Below are 27,402 nucleotides of genomic sequence, written 5' to 3' on the forward strand. Positions count from 1 at the left end.
GAAGACAGTGGTGTGCGCAGCTCCAAGACATGTCTTTCTGTACATTAAAAAGATAAGTGGCGTTAATCATTTTCCATATGTGTACAGTTTTGTCATCATCATAACGTTCAATATCACACAACGTCACATCAGTACTAATTTGTTTGAGTAGTGTCTTGCTGTTACATAGATCCCCTGTCTGTTTCTTATTCAAATTAAAATCAAGAATAATTTTCTTTAAAATCTCATAATGTGCAGGTAGGTTAAAAGCATAAGGAGAGGATAAAACTGTTTCAAACCAACCAAACCTTCTCATGAGAAAACCAGTGTTAAAACGCATAAAATAGGAAAGGTAATTATCTTTAAAAAGGGTTTTAAAACAGAAACAGAAAAAATGTATTAAAAGAAACTTATCTAAAACAGGGAAATCTTTCCCACCTTTAACCTTTGGCTTTGTCACAATTTCTCTTTTGAGTTTCTCCATTTTTGAGCCCCAAAAAAAGGTAAAACATACTTTTGTAATTCGTTTCAACAAATTTGTAGGAGGGGGGAACACCAAACTAAGATATAACAGGATAGGTAATATCACCATTTTTACAATCAGAACTTTACCTTCCATTGACAGCTTTCTCATATTCCACATGCAGATTTTCTGATTAATTTTCTGTGCTGCCGCATCCCAGCTATTAAAACCATTATTAGATTCATTAAAAGAAACACCTAAAATAGTGATGGAATCTGTAACTGCAATTGGTACATCATGTAAACGCATCCCCCCGACATTTAAAATATTACATTTAGTAAGATTAATTTTAAAACCGGAAACTGTACAAAAAGACTGAATTTGGCTTATCGTTTTTTGTATTGAAGGTACATCACATCCAAACACTGCTACATCATCCATATAGCTTACAACTTTAACTTGTAGACCGTTCCCTCCGGGTAAGGGTACTCCACATATTTGCTTATCCCGGCGTATTGTACATAAAAGGGGTTCTATAGCACATATAAAAAGCAGGGGGGACAAAGGGCAACCCTGCTTCACCCCTGATTTTAAAACTACCTCTTTTGTTTTAAAACCATTAACTAAAATCTTACTCGTACAATCATTATAAAAAGCTTTAAGAGACAATAAAAACCCACCCGGAATGCCCATTTTTTCTAAAACTTTAAAAAGATAAAAATGAGACACGCGGTCAAAAGCTTTCTCAAAATCCACCGCTAGGATTGACATCTTTGTCTTTCTGGTTTTTACATCTTCAATACAATCTTTCACCAGGTTTAAATTGTCCCAGATACTACGCCCAGGTACCCCGCATACCTGATTTGCATGAATTACTTTATGTATCACCTTTTTCAACCGATTTGCACAGATCTTAGCCATAATTTTGTAATCACTATTTAAAAGAGTTATCGGCCTCCAGTTTTTAAGATCCGTTTTGTCACCTTTTTTGTATAGTAGTGATACCTCACCTTTCTTCCATGAGTTGAGTAAAACCTTATTATTAAAAACTTCGGAAAACAAATTAAACAAATCATCTTTTAAAATATCATAAAAACTTATATAAAACTCTATGGGGATACCATCAGGGCCCGGCACTTTACCATTTTTAAAACTCTTCATGGTTTCTAAAATCTCTTCCTCACATAGAGGTTGGGATAAAAAACTTTGGGCATCAGCATCTAGGGTGGACTTGATCTCCCCCAGGAAAGTGTGTATTAAATCATGGTCTATAGTTTTTACATTAAAAAGATCATTAAAATAGACATTTACCTTATCCAATATAACGTTGATATTATTATCTCCATCTATGTTATCAATTATTGTTTTCGCCTGTTTGTTTTTCTTAAAAAAATACCTGGAACAAGTCTCATCCTCTTCTACGTGTTTTACCTTTGAACGAAAAATCAGTTCTTTTCCTTTTTGTTCCAACCACTTTGAAATTTCTCCTTTAAGACTCAATATATCATTACCTACATCCAGACCATTGTCTTTGAATTTGTACAATGTCTGTAACCTGATATTAAGAAAATTATAGATCTCAAACTTTTCTTTAGCTTTTTGTATGCTTTTCTTTATAAAGAAATCTTTAATGCTTATTTTCATTCTATCCCACCAGGAGCTAAAAGAAATATTGGGGTTTTTCCTTTTTCTACAGTTTACATAAAACTCAATAAAATCCGATAAAATTTGTGGATCTTTTAAAAGGGACACATTCAATTTCCAAGATTTCTTACCACATTTCTTCTTTCCATTAATCCTCACTCTAAAAGATAAAACCTTGTGATCTGAGAGAATATTAGTTAAAACTTCACATTTCACTGGCAGTATTTTTTCTGAACCTAAAACAAAATCTATCCTGGAGCTACATGTAGAATTGCTCCAGGTGAAACCAGCGTCTATAGGGCTATCCTTGTTACATTCTTTATACACATCAGTTAATTTACAATCATTTATAATATTGCTTAACATTCCAGACGTTTTGTCATAATTTCTACTCACGGAACCGGAGCGTCGGCTTTCGTCTTTTAAAATACAATTAAAATCACCTGCCAGGATAAAAGGTTCAGAAATGTTAATAAATAAAGGTAAAATTTCCAGCATATCAGCCCTTTCATTTTTATCAGGTGACCCATAAAAATTTAAAAACTGCCATCTTGTCCCATCAATAAAAGCCTTAACTAAAAGAATACGACCCGGTAAAATATCTTGGATAAAATCAATAGACACATTTCCCTTAAAAAGTATAGCTACCCCGGCTGATCCGGTTGCATTTGATCCAGACCAGACCGATGGACCATGTTTCCACTCTTCCTTATATTTTTTGTAAGAAATCTTATGAGGGATATGACATTCTTGTAAAAAGAAAACAGAAGCTGTAAAACAGGTTAAAAAATGTAAAACAGTAGCTCTTCTGGTCTTGGATCCTATGCCTCTCACATTGAGGGAAACACCACTAATGTCAGCCATCATAACAAATGGTTAGGAAGAAACAAAAACTGGACTTTACCTATCCGATGGACGGATCAGACCACTTGGACTTTCACCAACGCCCTCTTCTGAATCCACCGTTATCAAAGAGTCTTCATCATCGGAGAAGGAACATTCACTTAAATTAAGACCCGACGCTACTGGGGTGTAGCTCGGAAGGATATTGTGAGAAAGGTTACACTGGGTCTCCATAGGCTGACCATTTAGGTCCTCGTCAGGTGGGTCTCCGAGAGGCTCCGCACTCCCCTGCTGACCCGCAGAGGGTCGTAACACAGGGGCAGGCTGCGCACATGGCGGAGCCTCAGAGTCCCCGGAGGCAGCCAGGTTCGGGGCCCCACCTGGGGCAGCAGAGCCCCGGGACCTCGGGATTCCAGAGTCTACACCCCCGTGAGGGGATGTATCCATCTCCTCCCTATTAGCCACCTCCACGGAACCATTCTTTTTCTTATTATGAGACCTCACCAAATGCCACGTACCGCCCTCGCTCTCGTGAGACCCAGTGGGAATTTTGGGCTCGGTGTCAGCCTTTTGGCGCTCTTTTTTGGCCTTACCGACCGCCCCTTTATGATCTTTCTCAGCCTTCCTTTTAGCCTCCTTATGGTCTTTCAGCCAGCTCCTGGGCTCCTGTGAGTTACCTGTCATTGACTCGGAGGGATTGTTACTAGTCGAAGCGCCCTTATCACCTCCCGAGGCTCCAGGTTGTTGTTCCTCCTCCTGAGGGGTGGTCTGATTGGCCCGTCCATTCCCGGATGTCTTGGACTTCTCCTTTTGTTTTTGTTCATCCTCTCTGAACCTGTGAGGGCAAGAAAAATAGAAATGACCAGGTGTCCGACAAAAAGAGCATTTTTTTTCATTTGGGCACTCCTTTGTGTCATGTTCAGTACTGGCACAATTTCTACAAGTGGCACCACAACTATCCTTAGAGTGCCCATAGAGACCACAATACCTACAGAAAAGTGGCATTCCTGAGAAAAAAAAATCCCCATTAGTTTGCCCTATTTTAAATCGAGCTGGAGGAAGTCTCACACCTCCAGGGAATTTAGGGTCTCTTTCACATTTTACTAAAAACTTCCATTTTGAGGTCCAGATGTTAAACTCATTCAACACTTTCCCAATCAATTTCACACTTTTAAAATAAACTGACAAAAAGGAAATAACCTCTGGTGCTGTTATGAAGGGTGAGAAGATTTTCACAACCACCATCTTTACCTCATCCAGGACGTGCTCGATGATCTGAATCCCTTTTAGACCAGGGCTATTTTCTACCGACTTAACTCTGGACAAAACATCTTTGAAAATACCTTCGCCAGTAAAGGTTACATCATAATCTCCACGTCGAGGATAATCCTGGATAGAAAGGATTTCGTTGGTTCTGACGTGGAGCAGTTTCTCAAGCACGTCCTGGACTACATATCCCAGATTCCGCATATCGGAACCACCAGCCGTAAAGCGGACCCTTATGGTGTTCTTAAGCCTCGCATATAGAGGCACGAGGTTGGGGTCAACCTCCATGGTATGGCGCAACAAAATGCAAATTGCAACCGCCTGCAATCTGCGCCTTCAGAGCTTTGAGATAAAGCACCTGAAGGCTGGGGGATCGCTGCCCGTTACCCTAGGACTAATCCCTCTCCCTAATAGCAGCAGGCAGGTGAAGCCCACCGAAGTGGACGATCCTGCCAGGCCAAGGAGAGGGGTACCTGAGTGCCCTTCAACTGAAACCTCCTGCTGTGAAGCACTTGGTCTCAGTCAAAAGGCCGAGAAGCGATAACCAGAATTGGTTTCAAACTACGGAGCCACCCAAGGATCCTGAAAAGTCCATTTGTGGAGATGAGCTCCTGGACTCCCGTTAAGAAGACATGTTGTCAACCTCTAGATCCCTTACATGCCTGCACTTTTCGGCTTGCTGCTGCTGCAATCCACGCGTTTTAGATCTGCATAACTCCACCTCTTTAAACACAGCACCTTCACCCCCTGCTGTTCCCACCCGCCTCAACACCGTTGGAAGGGAGGAGAACCAATTAAGGCGGGGGGTGGGGTGGAACGAGCAGCTGTCTACCCTTAGCAGGAGGGCTCCTGATTACATACCTCTCCTGCTGCTGCTGCTGCTGGCTGTCCAGCAGCAGACTGAAGGTGGCTGCTGCTGTGCACAGGTATATAAAGGCTCAGAGCCTATTATGACACGCGCAGCCAGCGTTCCATTGCCACATTCCATCTACTGCAGGCAGGATACCTGGCTGGCTGAATGTCGCTGAGAAGCTCACAGAGACCGCCATAAGCAACAGTTTAACAGAATGCCACAGACTAATCAACCAAACTTTTTGGGTTGGGTTCTCTTTTATAGTCTGCAGGCATTAAATGAAAGAAGTCAGTGTTCCAGCAGAAGGAGACAACGTTTCAGAAAAGGCATTGTAGCAAACCAAAAAAGAAATTTTAAGCGCAGCAGAGTAACCAGCGCACATACCTGTTAGCTCAGGTGAGTTTAAAAGGCTGCTGTTGATAACAAGGGCATTTGCTAAATAGATGGTGTGTGTGCAACAATATACTGAAAGGTCAATTATATTGTGCAGCTTATCTCACCACCTGTAGTTATTTAGGTGAAAGCTCCAAAATGCTTGCCTAATATGTCTGTTTATCCAAAAGGAAGTAAAAAGGGAGAGCTAGAAAGATAGCATTGCATCACATTACATGGCAATGCAATGCACAGTTGCTGAAGTTGAACCAAAATGAGCTTGTAATCTGGCTTCTGCAACTTTGAACATGAAAAATCCAATGAGGAGAAGAAAAGCAAAGCCAAAGAGTCCATCCCAAAATCCGACAAACAAGCAAAATGAACAAAAAACATTGAATTCAATTCTTTCTGATTTTAGAAACTGCATTAAAGAAGGGGTGCACCGGTCCTGGAGATACTGCAATACCAGGTCAATGCGTGGAGTGGACAGAGCAAGCTCTTTTTCCATCTCCCTGTTCTAAAAATCCATTTAATATATGGTCCCCAGATAGGGGACGTATCAGATATTAAACTGATAAGAACAGATACTACACTTGATCTTAGCCAAAAGGCCGAGAAGCGATAACCAGAATTGGTTTCAAACTACGGAGCCACCCAAGGATCCTGAAAAGTCCATTTGTGGAGATGAGCTCCTGGACTCCCGTTAAGAAGACATGTTGTCAACCTCTAGATCCCTTACATGCCTGCACTTTTCGGCTTGCTGCTGCTGCAATCCACGCGTTTTAGATCTGCATAACTCCACCTCTTTAAACACAGCACCTTCACCCCCTACTGTTCCCACCCGCCTCAACACCGATGGAAGGGAGGAGAACCAATTAAGGCGGGGGGTGGGGTGGAACGAGCAGCTGTCTACCCTTAGCAGGAGGGCTCCTGATTACATACCTCTCCTGCTGCTGCTGCTGCTGGCTGTCCAGCAGCAGACTGAAGGTGGCTGCTGCTGTGCACAGGTATATAAAGGCTCAGAGCCTATTATGACACGCGCAGCCAGCGTTCCATTGCCACATTGCATCTACTGCAGGCAGGATACCTGGCTGGCTGAATGTCGCTGAGAAGCTCACAGAGACCGCCATAAGCAACAGTTTAACAGAATGCCACAGACTAATCAACCAAACTTTTTGGGTTGGGTTCTCTTTTATAGTCTGCAGGCATTAAATGAAAGAAGTCAGTGTTCCAGCAGAAGGAGACAACGTTTCAGAAAAGGCATTGTAGCAAACCAAAAAAGAAATTTTAAGCGCAGCAGAGTAACCAGCGCACATACCTGTTAGCTCAGGTGAGTTTAAAAGGCTGCTGTTGATAACAAGGGCATTTGCTAAATAGATGGTGTGTGTGCAACAATATACTGAAAGGTCAATTATATTGTGCAGCTTATCTCACCACCTGTAGTTATTTAGGTGAAAGCTCCAAAATGCTTGCCTAATATGTCTGTTTAACCAAAAGGAAGTAAAAAGGGAGAGCTAGAAAGATAGCATTGCATCACATTACATGGCAATGCAATGCACAGTTGCTGAAGTTGAACCAAAATGAGCTTGTAATCTGGCTTCTGCAACTTTGAACATGAAAAATCCAATGAGGAGAAGAAAAGCAAAGCCAAAGAGTCCATCCCAAAATCCGACAAACAAGCAAAATGAACAAAAAACATTGAATTCAATTCTTTCTGATTTTAGAAACTGCATTAAAGAAGGGGTGCACCGGTCCTGGAGATACTGCAATACCAGGTCAATGCGTGGAGTGGACAGAGCAAGCTCTTTTTCCATCTCCCTGTTCTAAAAATCCATTTAATATATGGTCCCCAGATAGGGGACGTATCAGATATTAAACTGATAAGAACAGATACTACACTTGATCTTAGCCAAAAGGCCGAGAAGCGATAACCAGAATTGGTTTCAAACTACGGAGCCACCCAAGGATCCTGAAAAGTCCATTTGTGGAGATGAGCTCCTGGACTCCCGTTAAGAAGACATGTTGTCAACCTCTAGATCCCTTACATGCCTGCACTTTTCGGCTTGCTGCTGCTGCAATCCACGCGTTTTAGATCTGCATAACTCCACCTCTTTAAACACAGCACCTTCACCCCCTGCTGTTCCCACCCGCCTCAACACCGTTGGAAGGGAGGAGAACCAATTAAGGCGGGGGGTGGGGTGGAACGAGCAGCTGTCTACCCTTAGCAGGAGGGCTCCTGATTACATACCTCTCCTGCTGCTGCTGCTGCTGGCTGTCCAGCAGCAGACTGAAGGTGGCTGCTGCTGTGCACAGGTATATAAAGGCTCAGAGCCTATTATGACACGCGCAGCCAGCGTTCCATTGCCACATTCCATCTACTGCAGGCAGGATACCTGGCTGGCTGAATGTCGCTGAGAAGCTCACAGAGACCGCCATAAGCAACAGTTTAACAGAATGCCACAGACTAATCAACCAAACTTTTTGGGTTGGGTTCTCTTTTATAGTCTGCAGGCATTAAATGAAAGAAGTCAGTGTTCCAGCAGAAGGAGACAACGTTTCAGAAAAGGCATTGTAGCAAACCAAAAAAGAAATTTTAAGCGCAGCAGAGTAACCAGCGCACATACCTGTTAGCTCAGGTGAGTTTAAAAGGCTGCTGTTGATAACAAGGGCATTTGCTAAATAGATGGTGTGTGTGCAACAATATACTGAAAGGTCAATTATATTGTGCAGCTTATCTCACCACCTGTAGTTAATTAGGTGAAAGCTCCAAAATGCTTGCCTAATATGTCTGTTTATCCAAAAGGAAGTAAAAAGGGAGAGCTAGAAAGATAGCATTGCATCACATTACATGGCAATGCAATGCACAGTTGCTGAAGTTGAACCAAAATGAGCTTGTAATCTGGCTTCTGCAACTTTGAACATGAAAAATCCAATGAGGAGAAGAAAAGCAAAGCCAAAGAGTCCATCCCAAAATCCGACAAACAAGCAAAATGAACAAAAAACATTGAATTCAATTCTTTCTGATTTTAGAAACTGCATTAAAGAAGGGGTGCACCGGTCCTGGAGATACTGCAATACCAGGTCAATGCGTGGAGTGGACAGAGCAAGCTCTTTTTCCATCTCCCTGTTCTAAAAATCCATTTAATATATGGTCCCCAGATAGGGGACGTATCAGATATTAAACTGATAAGAACAGATACTACACTTGATCTTAGCCAAAAGGCCGAGAAGCGATAACCAGAATTGGTTTCAAACTACGGAGCCACCCAAGGATCCTGAAAAGTCCATTTGTGGAGATGAGCTCCTGGACTCCCGTTAAGAAGACATGTTGTCAACCTCTAGATCCCTTACATGCCTGCACTTTTCGGCTTGCTGCTGCTGCAATCCACGCGTTTTAGATCTGCATAACTCCACCTCTTTAAACACAGCACCTTCACCCCCTGCTGTTCCCACCCGCCTCAACACCGTTGGAAGGGAGGAGAACCAATTAAGGCGGGGGGTGGGGTGGAACGAGCAGCTGTCTACCCTTAGCAGGAGGGCTCCTGATTACATACCTCTCCTGCTGCTGCTGCTGCTGGCTGTCCAGCAGCAGACTGAAGGTGGCTGCTGCTGTGCACAGGTATATAAAGGCTCAGAGCCTATTATGACACGCGCAGCCAGCGTTCCATTGCCACATTCCATCTACTGCAGGCAGGATACCTGGCTGGCTGAATGTCGCTGAGAAGCTCACAGAGACCGCCATAAGCAACAGTTTAACAGAATGCCACAGACTAATCAACCAAACTTTTTGGGTTGGGTTCTCTTTAATAGTCTGCAGGCATTAAATGAAAGAAGTCAGTGTTCCAGCAGAAGGAGACAACGTTTCAGAAAAGGCATTGTAGCAAACCAAAAAAGAAATTTTAAGCGCAGCAGAGTAACCAGCGCACATACCTGTTAGCTCAGGTGAGTTTAAAAGGCTGCTGTTGATAACAAGGGCATTTGCTAAATAGATGGTGTGTGTGCAACAATATACTGAAAGGTCAATTATATTGTGCAGCTTATCTCACCACCTGTAGTTATTTAGGTGAAAGCTCCAAAATGCTTGCCTAATATGTCTGTTTATCCAAAAGGAAGTAAAAAGGGAGAGCTAGAAAGATAGCATTGCATCACATTACATGGCAATGCAATGCACAGTTGCTGAAGTTGAACCAAAATGAGCTTGTAATCTGGCTTCTGCAACTTTGAACATGAAAAATCCAATGAGGAGAAGAAAAGCAAAGCCAAAGAGTCCATCCCAAAATCCGACAAACAAGCAAAATGAACAAAAAACATTGAATTCAATTCTTTCTGATTTTAGAAACTGCATTAAAGAAGGGGTGCACCGGTCCTGGAGATACTGCAATACCAGGTCAATGCGTGGAGTGGACAGAGCAAGCTCTTTTTCCATCTCCCTGTTCTAAAAATCCATTTAATATATGGTCCCCAGATAGGGGACGTATCAGATATTAAACTGATAAGAACAGATACTACACTTGATCTTAGCCAAAAGGCCGAGAAGCGATAACCAGAATTGGTTTCAAACTACGGAGCCACCCAAGGATCCTGAAAAGTCCATTTGTGGAGATGAGCTCCTGGACTCCCGTTAAGAAGACATGTTGTCAACCTCTAGATCCCTTACATGCCTGCACTTTTCGGCTTGCTGCTGCTGCAATCCACGCGTTTTAGATCTGCATAACTCCACCTCTTTAAACACAGCACCTTCACCCCCTGCTGTTCCCACCCGTCTCAACACCGTTGGAAGGGAGGAGAACCAATTAAGGCGGGGGGTGGGTTGGAACGAGCAGCTGTCTACCCTTAGCAGGAGGGCTCCTGATTACATACCTCTCCTGCTGCTGCTGCTGCTGGCTGTCCAGCAGCAGACTGAAGGTGGCTGCTGCTGTGCACAGGTATATAAAGGCTCAGAGCCTATTATGACACGCGCAGCCAGCGTTCCATTGCCACATTCCATTTACTGCAGGCAGGATACCTGGCTGGCTGAATGTCGCTGAGAAGCTCACAGAGACCGCCATAAGCAACAGTTTAACAGAATGCCACAGACTAATCAACCAAACTTTTTGGGTTGGGTTCTCTTTTATAGTCTGCAGGCATTAAATGAAAGAAGTCAGTGTTCCAGCAGAAGGAGACAACGTTTCAGAAAAGGCATTGTAGCAAACCAAAAAAGAAATTTTAAGCGCAGCAGAGTAACCAGCGCACATACCTGTTAGCTCAGGTGAGTTTAAAAGGCTGCTGTTGATAACAAGGGCATTTGCTAAATAGATGGTGTGTGTGCAACAATATACTGAAAGGTCAATTATATTGTGCAGCTTATCTCACCACCTGTAGTTATTTAGGTGAAAGCTCCAAAATGCTTGCCTAATATGTCTGTTTATCCAAAAGGAAGTAAAAAGGGAGAGCTAGAAAGATAGCATTGCATCACATTACATGGCAATGCAATGCACAGTTGCTGAAGTTGAACCAAAATGAGCTTGTAATCTGGCTTCTGCAACTTTGAACATGAAAAATCCAATGAGGAGAAGAAAAGCAAAGCCAAAGAGTCCATCCCAAAATCCGACAAACAAGCAAAATGAACAAAAAACATTGAATTCAATTCTTTCTGATTTTAGAAACTGCATTAAAGAAGGGGTGCACCGGTCCTGGAGATACTGCAATACCAGGTCAATTCGTGGAGTGGACAGAGCAAGCTCTTTTTCCATCTCCCTGTTCTAAAAATCCATTTAATATATGGTCCCCAGATAGGGGACGTATCAGATATTAAACTGATAAGAACAGATACTACACTTGATCTTAGCCAAAAGGCCGAGAAGCGATAACCAGAATTGGTTTCAAACTACGGAGCCACCCAAGGATCCTGAAAAGTCCATTTGTGGAGATGAGCTCCTGGACTCCCGTTAAGAAGACATGTTGTCAACCTCTAGATCCCTTACATGCCTGCACTTTTCGGCTTGCTGCTGCTGCAATCCACGCGTTTTAGATCTGCATAACTCCACCTCTTTAAACACAGCACCTTCACCCCCTGCTGTTCCCACCCGCCTCAACACCGTTGGAAGGGAGGAGAACCAATTAAGGCGGGGGGTGGGGTGGAACGAGCAGCTGTCTACCCTTAGCAGGAGGGCTCCTGATTACATACCTCTCCTGCTGCTGCTGCTGCTGGCTGTCCAGCAGCAGACTGAAGGTGGCTGCTGCTGTGCACAGGTATATAAAGGCTCAGAGCCTATTATGACACGCGCAGCCAGCGTTCCATTGCCACATTCCATCTACTGCAGGCAGGATACCTGGCTGGCTGAATGTCGCTGAGAAGCTCACAGAGACCGCCATAAGCAACAGTTTAACAGAATGCCACAGACTAATCAACCAAACTTTTTGGGTTGGGTTCTCTTTTATAGTCTGCAGGCATTAAATGAAAGAAGTCAGTGTTCCAGCAGAAGGAGACAACGTTTCAGAAAAGGCATTGTAGCAAACCAAAAAAGAAATTTTAAGCGCAGCAGAGTAACCAGCGCACATACCTGTTAGCTCAGGTGAGTTTAAAAGGCTGCTGTTGATAACAAGGGCATTTGCTAAATAGATGGTGTGTGTGCAACAATATACTGAAAGGTCAATTATATTGTGCAGCTTATCTCACCACCTGTAGTTATTTAGGTGAAAGCTCCAAAATGCTTGCCTAATATGTCTGTTTATCCAAAAGGAAGTAAAAAGGGAGAGCTAGAAAGATAGCATTGCATCACATTACATGGCAATGCAATGCACAGTTGCTGAAGTTGAACCAAAATGAGCTTGTAATCTGGCTTCTGCAACTTTGAACATGAAAAATCCAATGAGGAGAAGAAAAGCAAAGCCAAAGAGTCCATCCCAAAATCCGACAAACAAGCAAAATGAACAAAAAACATTGAATTCAATTCTTTCTGATTTTAGAAACTGCATTAAAGAAGGGGTGCACCGGTCCTGGAGATACTGCAATACCAGGTCAATGCGTGGAGTGGACAGAGCAAGCTCTTTTTCCATCTCCCTGTTCTAAAAATCCATTTAATATATGGTCCCCAGATAGGGGACGTATCAGATATTAAACTGATAAGAACAGATACTACACTTGATCTTAGCCAAAAGGCCGAGAAGCGATAACCAGAATTGGTTTCAAACTACGGAGCCACCCAAGGATCCTGAAAAGTCCATTTGTGGAGATGAGCTCCTGGACTCCCGTTAAGAAGACATGTTGTCAACCTCTAGATCCCTTACATGCCTGCACTTTTCGGCTTGCTGCTGCTGCAATCCACGCGTTTTAGATCTGCATAACTCCACCTCTTTAAACACAGCACCTTCACCCCCTGCTGTTCCCACCCGCCTCAACACCGTTGGAAGGGAGGAGAACCAATTAAGGCGGGGGGTGGGGTGGAACGAGCAGCTGTCTACCCTTAGCAGGAGGGCTCCTGATTACATACCTCTCCTGCTGCTGCTGCTGCTGGCTGTCCAGCAGCAGACTGAAGGTGGCTGCTGCTGTGCACAGGTATATAAAGGCTCAGAGCCTATTATGACACGCGCAGCCAGCGTTCCATTGCCACATTCCATCTACTGCAGGCAGGATACCTGGCTGGCTGAATGTCGCTGAGAAGCTCACAGAGACCGCCATAAGCAACAGTTTAACAGAATGCCACAGACTAATCAACCAAACTTTTTGGGTTGGGTTCTCTTTTATAGTCTGCAGGCATTAAATGAAAGAAGTCAGTGTTCCAGCAGAAGGAGACAACGTTTCAGAAAAGGCATTGTAGCAAACCAAAAAAGAAATTTTAAGCGCAGCAGAGTAACCAGCGCACATACCTGTTAGCTCAGGTGAGTTTAAAAGGCTGCTGTTGATAACAAGGGCATTTGCTAAATAGATGGTGTGTGTGCAACAATATACTGAAAGGTCAATTATATTGTGCAGCTTATCTCACCACCTGTAGTTATTTAGGTGAAAGCTCCAAAATGCTTGCCTAATATGTCTGTTTATCCAAAAGGAAGTAAAAAGGGAGAGCTAGAAAGATAGCATTGCATCACATTACATGGCAATGCAATGCACAGTTGCTGAAGTTGAACCAAAATGAGCTTGTAATCTGGCTTCTGCAACTTTGAACATGAAAAATCCAATGAGGAGAAGAAAAGCAAAGCCAAAGAGTCCATCCCAAAATCCGACAAACAAGCAAAATGAACAAAAAACATTGAATTCAATTCTTTCTGATTTTAGAAACTGCATTAAAGAAGGGGTGCACCGGTCCTGGAGATACTGCAATACCAGGTCAATTCGTGGAGTGGACAGAGCAAGCTCTTTTTCCATCTCCCTGTTCTAAAAATCCATTTAATATATGGTCCCCAGATAGGGGACGTATCAGATATTAAACTGATAAGAACAGATACTACACTTGATCTTAGCCAAAAGGCCGAGAAGCGATAACCAGAATTGGTTTCAAACTACGGAGCCACCCAAGGATCCTGAAAAGTCCATTTGTGGAGATGAGCTCCTGGACTCCCGTTAAGAAGACATGTTGTCAACCTCTAGATCCCTTACATGCCTGCACTTTTCGGCTTGCTGCTGCTGCAATCCACGCGTTTTAGATCTGAATAACTCCACCTCTTTAAACACAGCACCTTCACCCCCTGCTGTTCCCACCCGCCTCAACACCGTTGGAAGGGAGGAGAACCAATTAAGGCGGGGGGTGGGGTGGAACGAGCAGCTGTCTACCCTTAGCAGGAGGGCTCCTGATTACATACCTCTCCTGCTGCTGCTGCTGCTGGCTGTCCAGCAGCAGACTGAAGGTGGCTGCTGCTGTGCACAGGTATATAAAGGCTCAGAGCCTATTATGACACGCGCAGCCAGCGTTCCATTGCCACATTCCATCTACTGCAGGCAGGATACCTGGCTGGCTGAATGTCGCTGAGAAGCTCACAGAGACCGCCATAAGCAACAGTTTAACAGAATGCCACAGACTAATCAACCAAACTTTTTGGGTTGGGTTCTCTTTTATAGTCTGCAGGCATTAAATGAAAGAAGTCAGTGTTCCAGCAGAAGGAGACAACGTTTCAGAAAAGGCATTGTAGCAAACCAAAAAAGAAATTTTAAGCGCAGCAGAGTAACCAGCGCACATACCTGTTAGCTCAGGTGAGTTTAAAAGGCTGCTGTTGATAACAAGGGCATTTGCTAAATAGATGGTGTGTGTGCAACAATATACTGAAAGGTCAATTATATTGTGCAGCTTATCTCACCACCTGTAGTTATTTAGGTGAAAGCTCCAAAATGCTTGCCTAATATGTCTGTTTATCCAAAAGGAAGTAAAAAGGGAGAGCTAGAAAGATAGCATTGCATCACATTACATGGCAATGCAATGCACAGTTGCTGAAGTTGAACCAAAATGAGCTTGTAATCTGGCTTCTGCAACTTTGAACATGAAAAATCCAATGAGGAGAAGAAAAGCAAAGCCAAAGAGTCCATCCCAAAATCCGACAAACAAGCAAAATGAACAAATAACATTGAATTCAATTCTTTCTGATTTTAGAAACTGCATTAAAGAAGGGGTGCACCGGTCCTGGAGATACTGCAATACCAGGTCAATGCGTGGAGTGGACAGAGCAAGCTCTTTTTCCATCTCCCTGTTCTAAAAATCCATTTAATATATGGTCCCCAGATAGGGGACGTATCAGATATTAAACTGATAAGAACAGATACTACACTTGATCTTAGCCAAAAGGCCGAGAAGCGATAACCAGAATTGGTTTCAAACTACGGAGCCACCCAAGGATCCTGAAAAGTCCATTTGTGGAGATGAGCTCCTGGACTCCCGTTAAGAAGACATGTTGTCAACCTCTAGATCCCTTACATGCCTGCACTTTTCGGCTTGCTGCTGCTGCAATCCACGCGTTTTAGATCTGCATAACTCCACCTCTTTAAACACAGCACCTTCACCCCCTTCTGTTCCCACCCGCCTCAACACCGTTGGAAGGGAGGAGAACCAATTAAGGCGGGGGGTGGGGTGGAACGAGCAGCTGTCTACCCTTAGCAGGAGGGCTCCTGATTACATACCTCTCCTGCTGCTGCTGCTGCTGGCTGTCCAGCAGCAGACTGAAGGTGGCTGCTGCTGTGCACAGGTATATAAAGGCTCAGAGCCTATTATGACACGCGCAGCCAGCGTTCCATTGCCACATTCCATCTACTGCAGGCAGGATACCTGGCTGGCTGAATGTCGCTGAGAAGCTCACAGAGACCGCCATAAGCAACAGTTTAACAGAATGCCACAGACTAATCAACCAAACTTTTTGGGTTGGGTTCTCTTTTATAGTCTGCAGGCATTAAATGAAAGAAGTCAGTGTTCCAGCAGAAGGAGACAACGTTTCAGAAAAGGCATTGTAGCAAACCAAAAAAGAAATTTTAAGCACAGCAGAGTAACCAGCGCACATACCTGTTAGCTCAGGTGAGTTTAAAAGGCTGCTTTTGATAACAAGGGCATTTGCTAAATAGATGGTGTGTGTGCAACAATATACTGAAAGGTCAATTATATTGTGCAGCTTATCTCACCACCTGTAGTTATTTAGGTGAAAGCTCCAAAATGCTTGCCTAATATGTCTGTTTATCCAAAAGGAAGTAAAAAGGGAGAGCTAGAAAGATAGCATTGCATCACATTACATGGCAATGCAATGCACAGTTGCTGAAGTTGAACCAAAATGAGCTTGTAATCTGGCTTCTGCAACTTTGAACATGAAAAATCCAATGAGGAGAAGAAAAGCAAAGCCAAAGAGTCCATCCCAAAATCCGACAAACAAGCAAAATGAACAAAAAACATTGAATTCAATTCTTTCTGATTTTAGAAACTGCATTAAAGAAGGGGTGCACCGGTCCTGGAGATACGGCAATACCAGGTCAATGCGTGGAGTGGACAGAGCAAGCTCTTTTTCCATCTCCCTGTTCTAAAAATCCATTTAATATATGGTCCCCAGATAGGGGACGTATCAGATATTAAACTGATAAGAACAGATACTACACTTGATCTTAGCCAAAAGGCCGAGAAGCGATAACCAGAATTGGTTTCAAACTACGGAGCCACCCAAGGATCCTGAAAAGTCCATTTGTGGAGATGAGCTCCTGGACTCCCGTTAAGAAGACATGTTGTCAACCTCTAGATCCCTTACATGCCTGCACTTTTCGGCTTGCTGCTGCTGCAATCCACGCGTTTTAGATCTGCATAACTCCACCTCTTTAAACACAGCACCTTCACCCCCTGCTGTTCCCACCCGCCTCAACACCGTTGGAAGGGAGGAGAACCAATTAAGGCGGGGGGTGGGGTGGAACGAGCAGCTGTCTACCCTTAGCAGGAGGGCTCCTGATTACATACCTCTCCTGCTGCTGCTGCTGCTGGCTGTCCAGCAGCAGACTGAAGGTGGCTGCTGCTGTGCACAGGTATATAAAGGCTCAGAGCCTATTATGACACGCGCAGCCAGCGTTCCATTGCCACATTCCATCTACTGCAGGCAGGATACCTGGCTGGCTGAATGTCGCTGAGAAGCTCACAGAGACCGCCATAAGCAACAGTTTAACAGAATGCCACAGACTAATCAACCAAACTTTTTGGGTTGGGTTCTCTTTTATAGTCTGCAGGCATTAAATGAAAGAAGTCAGTGTTCCAGCAGAAGGAGACAACGTTTCAGAAAAGGCATTGTAGCAAACCAAAAAAGAAATTTTAAGCGCAGCAGAGTAACCAGCGCACATACCTGTTAGCTCAGGTGAGTTTAAAAGGCTGCTGTTGATAACAAGGGCATTTGCTAAATAGATGGTGTGTGTGCAACAATATACTGAAAGGTCAATTATATTGTGCAGCTTATCTCACCACCTGTAGTTATTTAGGTGAAAGCTCCAAAATGCTTGCCTAATATGTCTGTTTATCCAAAAGGAAGTAAAAAGGGAGAGCTAGAAAGATAGCATTGCATCACATTACATGGCAATGCAATGCACAGTTGCTGAAGTTGAACCAAAATGAGCTTGTAATCTGGCTTCTGCAACTTTGAACATGAAAAATCCAATGAGGAGAAGAAAAGCAAAGCCAAAGAGTCCATCCCAAAATCCGACAAACAAGCAAAATGAACAAAAAACATTGAATTCAATTCTTTCTGATTTTAGAAACTGCATTAAAGAAGGGGTGCACCGGTCCTGGAGATACTGCAATACCAGGTCAATGCGTGGAGTGGACAGAGCAAGCTCTTTTTCCATCTCCCTGTTCTAAAAATCCATTTAATATATGGTCCCCAGATAGGGGACGTATCAGATATTAAACTGATAAGAACAGATACTACACTTGATCTTAGCCAAAAGGCCGAGAAGCGATAACCAGAATTGGTTTCAAACTACGGAGCCACCCAAGGATCCTGAAAAGTCCATTTGTGGAGATGAGCTCCTGGACTCCCGTTAAGAAGACATGTTGTCAACCTCTAGATCCCTTACATGCCTGCACTTTTCGGCTTGCTGCTGCTGCAATCCACGCGTTTTAGATCTGCATAACTCCACCTCTTTAAACACAGCACCTTCACCCCCTGCTGTTCCCACCCGCCTCAACACCGTTGGAAGGGAGGAGAACCAATTAAGGCGGGGGGTGGGGTGGAACGAGCAGCTGTCTACCCTTAGCAGGAGGGCTCCTGATTACATACCTCTCCTGCTGCTGCTGCTGCTGGCTGTCCAGCAGCAGACTGAAGGTGGCTGCTGCTGTGCACAGGTATATAAAGGCTCAGAGCCTATTATGACACGCGCAGCCAGCGTTCCATTGCCGCATTCCATCTACTGCAGGCAGGATACCTGGCTGGCTGAATGTCGCTGAGAAGCTCACAGAGACCGCCATAAGCAACAGTTTAACAGAATGCCACAGACTAATCAACCAAACTTTTTGGGTTGGGTTCTCTTTTATAGTCTGCAGGCATTAAATGAAAGAAGTCAGTGTTCCAGCAGAAGGAGACAACGTTTCAGAAAAGGCATTGTAGCAAACCAAAAAAGAAATTTTAAGCGCAGCAGAGTAACCAGCGCACATACCTGTTAGCTCAGGTGAGTTTAAAAGGCTGCTGTTGATAACAAGGGCATTTGCTAAATAGATGGTGTGTGTGCAACAATATACTGAAAGGTCAATTATATTGTGCAGCTTATCTCACCACCTGTAGTTATTTAGGTGAAAGCTCCAAAATGCTTGCCTAATATGTCTGTTTATCCAAAAGGAAGTAAAAAGGGAGAGCTAGAAAGATAGCATTGCATCACATTACATGGCAATGCAATGCACAGTTGCTGAAGTTGAACCAAAATGAGCTTGTAATCTGGCTTCTGCAACTTTGAACATGAAAAATCCAATGAGGAGAAGAAAAGCAAAGCCAAAGAGTCCATCCCAAAATCCGACAAACAAGCAAAATGAACAAAAAACATTGAATTCAATTCTTTCTGATTTTAGAAACTGCATTAAAGAAGGGGTGCACCGGTCCTGGAGATACTGCAATACCAGGTCAATGCGTGGAGTGGACAGAGCAAGCTCTTTTTCCATCTCCCTGTTCTAAAAATCCATTTAATATATGGTCCCCAGATAGGGGACGTATCAGATATTAAACTGATAAGAACAGATTTTTTTTGATTGAATATATCTTTTATTAGCACAAAAAATAAGTTAACAGACAGTGTACAGTGCCGCAGCCCAGTACTCACAGAATTCTACATCATATTTACATAGCATGAGGATACGACGCACTAACTAGACACATCACACCCCTATGCTACACAAAACACTCAATCTGAAAGAAAAAGCATGTCAATCAATACAGTACGACGAACCGTGATAAGGGATGGGGATTGGGAAAAAGGGGATGGGGAGGGGAAAATCACAGGCCCGAAGCTTTATTGAAAGACATGACACATAAGGGGAGAGGGGGAGGAGGGGTTTAGTCCTCATCCTCGTCCTCCGGACCATCCATGATGGAATAGTCTCTGAGCAGGCTGTGGATCAGCCTGCGGCAGTCCTGGATGGACATCCTCTCCCTCCTCAAGATGAGCCGGTTCCTGGCGACCCAAACGGCATCCTTGAAGCAGTTCATAAGGCGCCAAGCCTCCTGGATGGCTCCGACGGTATGAACCCCAGGGAAGAGTCCGTAAAGCACAGAATGGTGCGATAGGCTCGCCCTGGGGACAGAGTTCCTCAGGTCGTCCTCAAGTGCAGTCAATAGGCGCTGTGCAAATCCGCAGTCCCAAAAAGTGTGCAAAGATGTTTCCTCCACGAAGGGGCACCTTGGGCAGTACCGGGTCTTGCACAGGTTCCGGGCATGCATGAATGACCGGACGGGCAGTCCGCCCTGAATCGCCATCCACGACAAGTCCTTGTGCCCGTTGGTCAGCCTGTCAGACGACACATTTGTCCACACAGTCTCCAGCGTGTCCTGGTGAAGTCCTGTGATGTTCTCCACGTCATCCTTGGCTCTGATTAGCTTGTGGATAGTTTTGGGCTTCCACAAGTCGGGCTTGAGTCCCTCCAGTTGATGCTCCCCCACAAATCGAACGACGTCTCCGTAGAACCATGGCGTCGTCCAGTTGTAGGGGAAGGAGCTGTCCCACTTGTCCCAGCCGAGTCGCCTCCAAAGAGGAAGCAGGAAGAAGCGAGACATGGACCTGCCCGCGGAGCCATTCTTGACTTGCAAAGTCCGGCGGACACAATCACACACAAAAGAGGATCGCAGGAGGGTGGGGATATCTGGAACGCCCTTCCCACCCTTGCGAGGCTCCTTGTACATGACGGCCCGCCTGACTCTGTCCATCTTGGATCCCCAGACAAAGTGAAACACTGTCCTGGTAATGGCCCTGCACACAGTGACGTGTGGGGGCCAGGCCTGCGCCGTGTACTTGCAAGACGGGCAGGACCTCATTACGCAGGACGAGTGCCTTACCCTCACAAGTGAGGTGTCTGAGGCTCCAGAGTCCGATCCGTTGCTTCACCTTGGCCAAGCGTTCTTGCCAGGACTTGAGGGCCGCTCCTTCCTTCCCGAACCAGACTCCCAGCACCTTGAGGAAATCCGGTTGAATGTTGAAGGGGAAGGGGGCGGAGGAGGCCGGCTGCCAATCCCCGAAGAGCATGGCTTCCGACTTCCTGCAGTTGACTTTGGCCCCTGAAGCCCGGCCGAACCTCTCACACGTCTGGACGAGGGCGTCGACTGAACCACGATCAGCGCAGAAGACGGTGACGTCGTCCATGTAGAGCGAGCACTTGACCTCGTGTCGTCCCGGACCCGGTGCGGTGATCCCTCTGATCTCTCCATTCTGCCGGATAGCCTCTGCGAAGAGTTCTATAACACAAACAAAAAGAAGAGGTGATAGAGGGCAGCCTTGTCTGACCCCAGAGAGGACAGGGAAGGGGTCAGTCTTCCAGCCGTTCACCAACACCGAGCTGTGGATATCAAAATACATCAGACGGACATACGAACAAAACATGTTACCCAAACCTAACCGGTGCAGAGCTCGGCCCATGAACTCGTGGGAAACCCGGTCGAAGGCCTTCTCCTGATCCAAGGAGACCAGGGCCGCGTGTGCGCGGCGGACCTTGATGTACTCGACCGTGTCCCGCACGAGAGCGAGGCTGTCTGCGATGCGACGTCCAGGGATGCCGCAGGTCTGGTCCGGGTGGATGATCCGTCCGATGACCGTCTTAAGTCGTGTCGCCATCGTCTTGGCCAGGATCTTGTAGTCCACGTTGAGCAGAGTAATGGGACGCCAATTCCTCAGGTCGCACCTCTCTCCCTTCCGCTTGTACAGGATCGTGACCATTCCTTCCCTCAAAGATGGAGGCATTCTACCCTCCACCACCATCTCCTCGTACAGGTCCAACAGGTCCGGACAGATGAGGTCTCCCAGCGCTACATAGAGCTCCGCTGGAAGACCATCACTGCCCGGGGTCCTGCCGGTCCTAAAGGATTTAGCGGCAGAGAGCAATTCGCCCACCATCAGAGGTTTGTCCAAGGCTGCCGTGCCTGCAGGATCAAGATGGTTAGTGATACCTGACAGGAACTTATCAGCAGCGTCAGGGTCAGTAGTCTTGTGGGAGTAGAGTTCGCTGTAGAAGTCGCTGACGACCCTCATCACGTCCTCCTTCCCACGTCGCATGTTTCCGCTCTCGTCTCGCAGCTCGTTCAGGGGCGTGTGACCGGCATGAAGTTTCCTGAAAAAGAATGAGTTACATTTCTCACCCTTCTCCAGATTCTCCACTTTGGAACGGAAGACGATTCGCTTGGACTCCTCCTCAAAGTGCCTTTTCAGGCTCTTCTTGGTCTCCTCCAGCTCCTCCCTCACGTCCCAGCCGCAGTGAAGAAGGTCCTGCAGCGACCGCAGCTCGCGCTGCAGCCCTCTGAAGTCCCTCCTCTTCTCACACGCCTGTTGTCGACCCTTGGCCTGAAAGAAACAGCGAAACTCAAGTTTAACATATTCCCACCAATCAGAGACTGTTTGGAAGCTACCCTTGTAGGACTGCCACATTGCGTAGGCTGCTCTCAGCTCCTCCACGACTTCATCCTGAGCCAGCAGAGCACAATTCAGCTTCCAGGAGCCGGGGCCGGACGGAAAACCGTCGCCGAGGACACCTTGTAAGTGAATGGCTCTGTGGTCGGAGAAGAAGCAGGAGACCATCGAGTGCCTACTCTGCCTGACTGCCCGAGAGGTGAACACAAAGTCAATCCTGGAGCGGAGTGAGCCATCGGGTCGGCTCCACGAATAGTTCGTGGAGCCTCTCCCCATGGAGCCCACCACGTCCTGAAAAGAGGCCTCGGTTACCATCTCGATGAGCAGCTTGGACGTGATGTCCAACTTGGCAGATGTGCCAGAACTACGACCATCCTCCTCGATGGGGCAGTTGAAATCCCCGGCCATCACTAAGGTCCTGGTGGTGGCAAGCTGAAGCCGCAGGGTCTGGAAAAGCTCCAAACGCTCATTCTTCAGTGGGGACGCATACACGTTGATGAACCTGACAGGTTCTCCCGCCCAGTTGCCATCTACAACAAGAGCCCTGCCGCAGATGAGCTCCTGGACGGACTCAAGCGTGAATGCGCCCCCCCTGATCAGAATTGCGACCCCCGCAGACTTGCAGTCACCCCCACCGGACCAGTAGGATGGACCGTGGGACCACTCCCTGGCCAGATATTTGAAGGACCTAGAGGAGGGAAGGGAACATTCCTGCAACATATAAACATCACACAACTGGGAAGTAAGGAAGGCATAAATAGTCTGACGTCTGAACTTGTCCTTGATGCTCCTGACATTAATGGAAAATAAGTTAATATTAGCCATCATGTAGGGAAAAAAGAAAAAGTTAGCGCAGGCAATACACCTTAGTTACCACTCCGGTCGGGTGGTCCCTCGTCGGTGTTGACTGCTGGTGACGGGATCACCAGCAGGCCCTCTTCCTCCATCTGGTAAAGCAGCGCGGCCTCGATCTCGGCGACCACCAGCTCCTCCTCTTCTGGCTCGGCCACCAGGGTCTCAACCATGTGCTCCATCTCTTCTGGCTCAGGGAGGGTATCCTCCTTTTCGCCTACGAAATCCAGAATCTTCTTTTTGGAGGATTCAGTAGCAGGGCTGTCCTCCACCTTCCTCTTTCCCCGGGTTGGAACTGGGGAGACAAGAAGGGGAAAATCCTCCTCGGAATAGATAGCGGCGGGTGGAGGAAAGGTTAATTCCACCGCTACCATGGTCTGGGGAGGGAGAGTGGCTGCCTGGGCAGGGGAAAGGACACCTGCTGAGGAGTAGGGGAAGGAGGAAGAGAAAGTGGAATCCTCAGCAGGGGTGGCCGGGGTGGGGGGGAATTGGACGGGGGTGGCAGGGGGAGGGATCGAGAGAGGGGTGACAGAACTCTTACCCTCCTTTGACTTTTTCTTCTGCTTCGGAGCTGCTGGAACCATCGCTGGGGCTTTGGCCACCGACTCCTTGACCGCTTTGGCCTTGGTCGTCTCGGCCTTGGCCGCTGGGGCCTTGGTCGTCGCGTCCTTGACCTTCACATGCCTGGTCGTCGGGGCCTTGTCCTCCGTAGCTGGGGTCGTCGCAACCACCGATGCCCAGGATCTCTCACGCTTGGGGCAATCCTTGTACAGATGAGCCGCCAGCCCACACAGGTTGCAGGATGTCTTCTTCGGGCAGTCCTTCGAGCTGTGTCCCGTCACTCGACAAATCCTGCAGGCATCCTCCTTGCAGTCCTTCATCTCGTGGCCGTTCTTGCCGCATCTCCTGCAGTTCCGCGGCATGTCCGGGTAATAGATGAGGCCGTAGGAGTTGCCCAGGGAGGATGTCGGGGGCAGGTGCCGAAGTCCGTCTGAGTACGCCAGGTCCCTGTGAAGTCTAACGGTCACCGACCACTTACCTGTCCAGAAGCCGAGTCCATTCAGGATGTGAGAGGGTTCCTTCACAACCAAACAGAAGCGTCTCAGGAAGGTACAGATGTCTTGGCCTGGGGTGTGCGGGTTGCGCATGGAGACCGTGATCCTCCTTTCGTCCCTCTGGATAGGGCAGCTACCTGTAAAGGCAGAGAAAGAATTATCCGGTCCTTTTGCGCTTACCATTTCCCAGAACCTCCTGCAGGTGTTCACAGTGGCGAAGGTGACGAAGAAGATCCCCGTCAAGAAGGTCTGGATGCTGAGGGTGTCCGACCTGGAGAAGCCTCGATCCAGCAGCATCTTCTGGCAGAACACGTCCGAGGACATGTCCGGCACCCTCCCATCCACTTCCTTCAGCTTCAGGGCCACCGTCTGCCGCATCCATGGCTCCAGGGCTGGAGCTTCGTGGCGGGGCTTCTGGGGTCCCTTCTGCTGGCCAGTCGTGGAGGCAGAGTCCTTGGGGTCAGAATCGGCTCCTGGCTGGGCCCTCCTGGCTGTCCCCTGCTCCAGGCTCTTCTTTTCGGCCTTCCTCGCAGCGCTTGCCATGGCTTTCCTCCTGCAGTTACTTCTTGGAGCTGGATCTGGAACTCTTCCCGGAATGGGTGGAGCTATGCAGATTCTTCTCCCGTCGTGTTCTGGACAAATTCCCCGAAAGGTCTTTGTCTCGATGATTTTCTTCCTCGAAGATTCCACAGGACAGCCCGATTCTTCTCCGAGTCTTCGTCTTCTTCTGGATTCTTTAGAGCTTCTTCCTCCCACCGATATCCGCCTTCCTTCTCCGATGTCAGCTGGGCTCCGAAGCTCTTCTCCTTCCGAGTTCGATCGCTCTCGTCAAGTGTAGATCGCAGCTCTTGTGTTCTTAAAAGAACAGATACTACACTTGATCTTAGCCAAAAGGCCGAGAAGCGATAACCAGAATTGGTTTCAAACTACGGAGCCACCCAAGGATCCTGAAAAGTCCATTTGTGGAGATGAGCTCCTGGACTCCCGTTAAGAAGACATGTTGTCAACCTCTAGATCCCTTACATGCCTGCACTTTTCGGCTTGCTGCTACTGCAATCCACGCGTTTTAGATCTGCATAACTCCACCTCTTTAAACACAGCACCTTCACCCCCTGCTGTTCCCACCCGCCTCAACACCGTTGGAAGGGAGGAGAACCAATTAAGGCGGGGGGTGGGGTGGAACGAGCAGCTGTCTACCCTTAGCAGGAGGGCTCCTGATTACATACCTCTCCTGCTGCTGCTGCTGCTGGCTGTCCAGCAGCAGACTGAAGGTGGCTGCTGCTGTGCACAGGTATATAAAGGCTCAGAGCCTATTATGACACGCGCAGCCAGCGTTCCATTGCCACATTCCATCTACTGCAGGCAGGATACCTGGCTGGCTGAATGTCGCTGAGAAGCTCACAGAGACCGCCATAAGCAACAGTTTAACAGAATGCCACAGACTAATCAACCAAACTTTTTGGGTTGGGTTCTCTTTTATAGTCTGCAGGCATTAAATGAAAGAAGTCAGTGTTCCAGCAGAAGGAGACAACGTTTCAGAAAAGGCATTGTAGCAAACCAAAAAAGAAATTTTAAGCGCAGCAGAGTAACCAGCGCACATACCTGTTAGCTCAGGTGAGTTTAAAAGGCTGCTGTTGATAACAAGGGCATTTGCTAAATAGATGGTGCGTGTGCAACAATATACTGAAAGGTCAATTATATTGTGCAGCTTATCTCACCACCTGTAGTTATTTAGGTGAAAGCTCCAAAATGCTTGCCTAATATGTCTGTTTATCCAAAAGGAAGTAAAAAGGGAGAGCTAGAAAGATAGCATTGCATCACATTACATGGCAATGCAATGCACAGTTGCTGAAGTTGAACCAAAATGAGCTTGTAATCTGGCTTCTGCAACTTTGAACATGAAAAATCCAATGAGGAGAAGAAAAGCAAAGCCAAAGAGTCCATCCCAAAATCCGACAAACAAGCAAAATGAACAAAAAACATTGAATTCAATTCTTTCTGATTTTAGAAACTGCATTAAAGAAGGGGTGCACCGGTCCTGGAGATACTGCAATACCAGGTCAATGCGTGGAGTGGACAGAGCAAGCTCTTTTTCCATCTCCCTGTTCTAAAAATCCATTTAATATATGGTCCCCAGATAGGGGACGTATCAGATATTAAACTGATAAGAACAGATACTACACTTGATCTTAGCCAAAAGGCCGAGAAGCGATAACCAGAATTGGTTTCAAACTATGGAGCCACCCAAGGATCCTGAAAAGTCCATTTGTGGAGATGAGCTCCTGGACTCCCGTTAAGAAGACATGTTGTCAACCTCTAGATCCCTTACATGCCTGCACTTTTCGGCTTGCTGCTGCTGCAATCCACGCGTTTTAGATCTGCATAACTCCACCTCTTTAAACACAGCACCTTCACCCCCTGCTGTTCCCACCCGCCTCAACACCGTTGGAAGGGAGGAGAACCAATTAAGGCGGGGGGTGGGGTGGAACGAGCAGCTGTCTACCCTTAGCAGGAGGGCTCCTGATTACATACCTCTCCTGCTGCTGCTGCTGCTGGCTGTCCAGCAGCAGACTGAAGGTGGCTGCTGCTGTGCACAGGTATATAAAGGCTCAGAGCCTATTATGACACGCGCAGCCAGCGTTCCATTGCCACATTCCATCTACTGCAGGCAGGATACCTGGCTGGCTGAATGTCGCTGAGAAGCTCACAGAGACCGCCATAAGCAACAGTTTAACAGAATGCCACAGACTAATCAACCAAACTTTTTGGGTTGGGTTCTCTTTTATAGTCTGCAGGCATTAAATGAAAGAAGTCAGTGTTCCAGCAGAAGGAGACAACGTTTCAGAAAAGGCATTGTAGCAAACCAAAAAAGAAATTTTAAGCGCAGCAGAGTAACCAGCGCACATACCTGTTAGCTCAGGTGAGTTTAAAAGGCTGCTGTTGATAACAAGGGCATTTGCTAAATAGATGGTGTGTGTGCAACAATATACTGAAAGGTCAATTATATTGTGCAGCTTATCTCACCACCTGTAGTTATTTAGGTGAAAGCTCCAAAATGCTTGCCTAATATGTCTGTTTATCCAAAAGGAAGTAAAAAGGGAGAGCTAGAAAGATAGCATTGCATCACATTACATGGCAATGCAATGCACAGTTGCTGAAGTTGAACCAAAATGAGCTTGTAATCTGGCTTCTGCAACTTTGAACATGAAAAATCCAATGAGGAGAAGAAAAGCAAAGCCAAAGAGTCCATCCCAAAATCTGACAAACAAGCAAAATGAACAAAAAACATTGAATTCAATTCTTTCTGATTTTAGAAACTGCATTAAAGAAGGGGTGCACCGGTCCTGGAGATACTGCAATACCAGGTCAATGCGTGGAGTGGACAGAGCAAGCTCTTTTTCCATCTCCCTGTTCTAAAAATCCATTTAATATATGGTCCCCAGATAGGGGACGTATCAGATATTAAACTGATAAGAACAGATACTACACTTGATCTTAGCCAAAAGGCCGAGAAGCGATAACCAGAATTGGTTTCAAACTACGGAGCCACCCAAGGATC

At 46.3% G+C, this 27,402-nt stretch overlaps 13 non-coding genes and 1 pseudogene across 13 annotated transcripts; all 14 read right to left on the minus strand.

The window, feature by feature from the left end:
* Positions 1-5,852: 5,852 nt before the first annotated feature.
* Positions 5,853-6,043, minus strand: LOC141222911 (U2 spliceosomal RNA). Its single transcript, XR_012290627.1, has one exon. It is a non-coding gene; the product is annotated as a U2 spliceosomal RNA (small nuclear RNA).
* A 1,115-nt stretch (positions 6,044-7,158) lies between these two features.
* Positions 7,159-7,349, minus strand: LOC141222912 (U2 spliceosomal RNA). The gene has a single exon (XR_012290628.1). It is a non-coding gene; the product is annotated as a U2 spliceosomal RNA (small nuclear RNA).
* Positions 7,350-8,464: 1,115 nt separating this feature from the next.
* Positions 8,465-8,655, minus strand: LOC141222913 (U2 spliceosomal RNA). Its single transcript, XR_012290629.1, has one exon. It is a non-coding gene; the product is annotated as a U2 spliceosomal RNA (small nuclear RNA).
* A 1,115-nt stretch (positions 8,656-9,770) lies between these two features.
* On the minus strand, positions 9,771-9,961 carry LOC141222914 (U2 spliceosomal RNA). The gene has a single exon (XR_012290630.1). It is a non-coding gene; the product is annotated as a U2 spliceosomal RNA (small nuclear RNA).
* Positions 9,962-11,076: 1,115 nt separating this feature from the next.
* LOC141223015 (U2 spliceosomal RNA) lies at positions 11,077-11,267 on the minus strand. The gene has a single exon (XR_012290728.1). It is a non-coding gene; the product is annotated as a U2 spliceosomal RNA (small nuclear RNA).
* A 1,115-nt stretch (positions 11,268-12,382) lies between these two features.
* LOC141222915 (U2 spliceosomal RNA) lies at positions 12,383-12,573 on the minus strand. The gene has a single exon (XR_012290631.1). It is a non-coding gene; the product is annotated as a U2 spliceosomal RNA (small nuclear RNA).
* A 1,115-nt stretch (positions 12,574-13,688) lies between these two features.
* On the minus strand, positions 13,689-13,879 carry LOC141223016 (U2 spliceosomal RNA). The gene has a single exon (XR_012290729.1). It is a non-coding gene; the product is annotated as a U2 spliceosomal RNA (small nuclear RNA).
* A 1,115-nt stretch (positions 13,880-14,994) lies between these two features.
* Positions 14,995-15,185, minus strand: LOC141222916 (U2 spliceosomal RNA). The gene has a single exon (XR_012290632.1). It is a non-coding gene; the product is annotated as a U2 spliceosomal RNA (small nuclear RNA).
* A 1,115-nt stretch (positions 15,186-16,300) lies between these two features.
* Positions 16,301-16,491, minus strand: LOC141223013 (U2 spliceosomal RNA). Its single transcript, XR_012290726.1, has one exon. It is a non-coding gene; the product is annotated as a U2 spliceosomal RNA (small nuclear RNA).
* Positions 16,492-17,606: 1,115 nt separating this feature from the next.
* LOC141222917 (U2 spliceosomal RNA) lies at positions 17,607-17,797 on the minus strand. The gene has a single exon (XR_012290633.1). It is a non-coding gene; the product is annotated as a U2 spliceosomal RNA (small nuclear RNA).
* A 1,115-nt stretch (positions 17,798-18,912) lies between these two features.
* LOC141223032 (U2 spliceosomal RNA) lies at positions 18,913-19,107 on the minus strand. Its single transcript, XR_012290742.1, has one exon. It is a non-coding gene; the product is annotated as a U2 spliceosomal RNA (small nuclear RNA).
* Positions 19,108-24,660: 5,553 nt separating this feature from the next.
* On the minus strand, positions 24,661-24,750 carry LOC141223082 (U2 spliceosomal RNA; annotated as a pseudogene).
* Positions 24,751-25,865: 1,115 nt separating this feature from the next.
* LOC141222918 (U2 spliceosomal RNA) lies at positions 25,866-26,056 on the minus strand. The gene has a single exon (XR_012290634.1). It is a non-coding gene; the product is annotated as a U2 spliceosomal RNA (small nuclear RNA).
* A 1,115-nt stretch (positions 26,057-27,171) lies between these two features.
* Positions 27,172-27,362, minus strand: LOC141222919 (U2 spliceosomal RNA). The gene has a single exon (XR_012290635.1). It is a non-coding gene; the product is annotated as a U2 spliceosomal RNA (small nuclear RNA).
* Between the last annotated feature and the right edge of the window lie 40 nt (positions 27,363-27,402).

Source organism: Phyllobates terribilis, unplaced genomic scaffold, assembly GCF_046119375.1.
Source record: "Phyllobates terribilis strain yellow unplaced genomic scaffold, ASM4611937v1 Scaffold_366__1_contigs__length_1906876, whole genome shotgun sequence".
In the NCBI taxonomy this organism is placed as follows: domain Eukaryota; kingdom Metazoa; phylum Chordata; class Amphibia; order Anura; family Dendrobatidae; genus Phyllobates; species Phyllobates terribilis.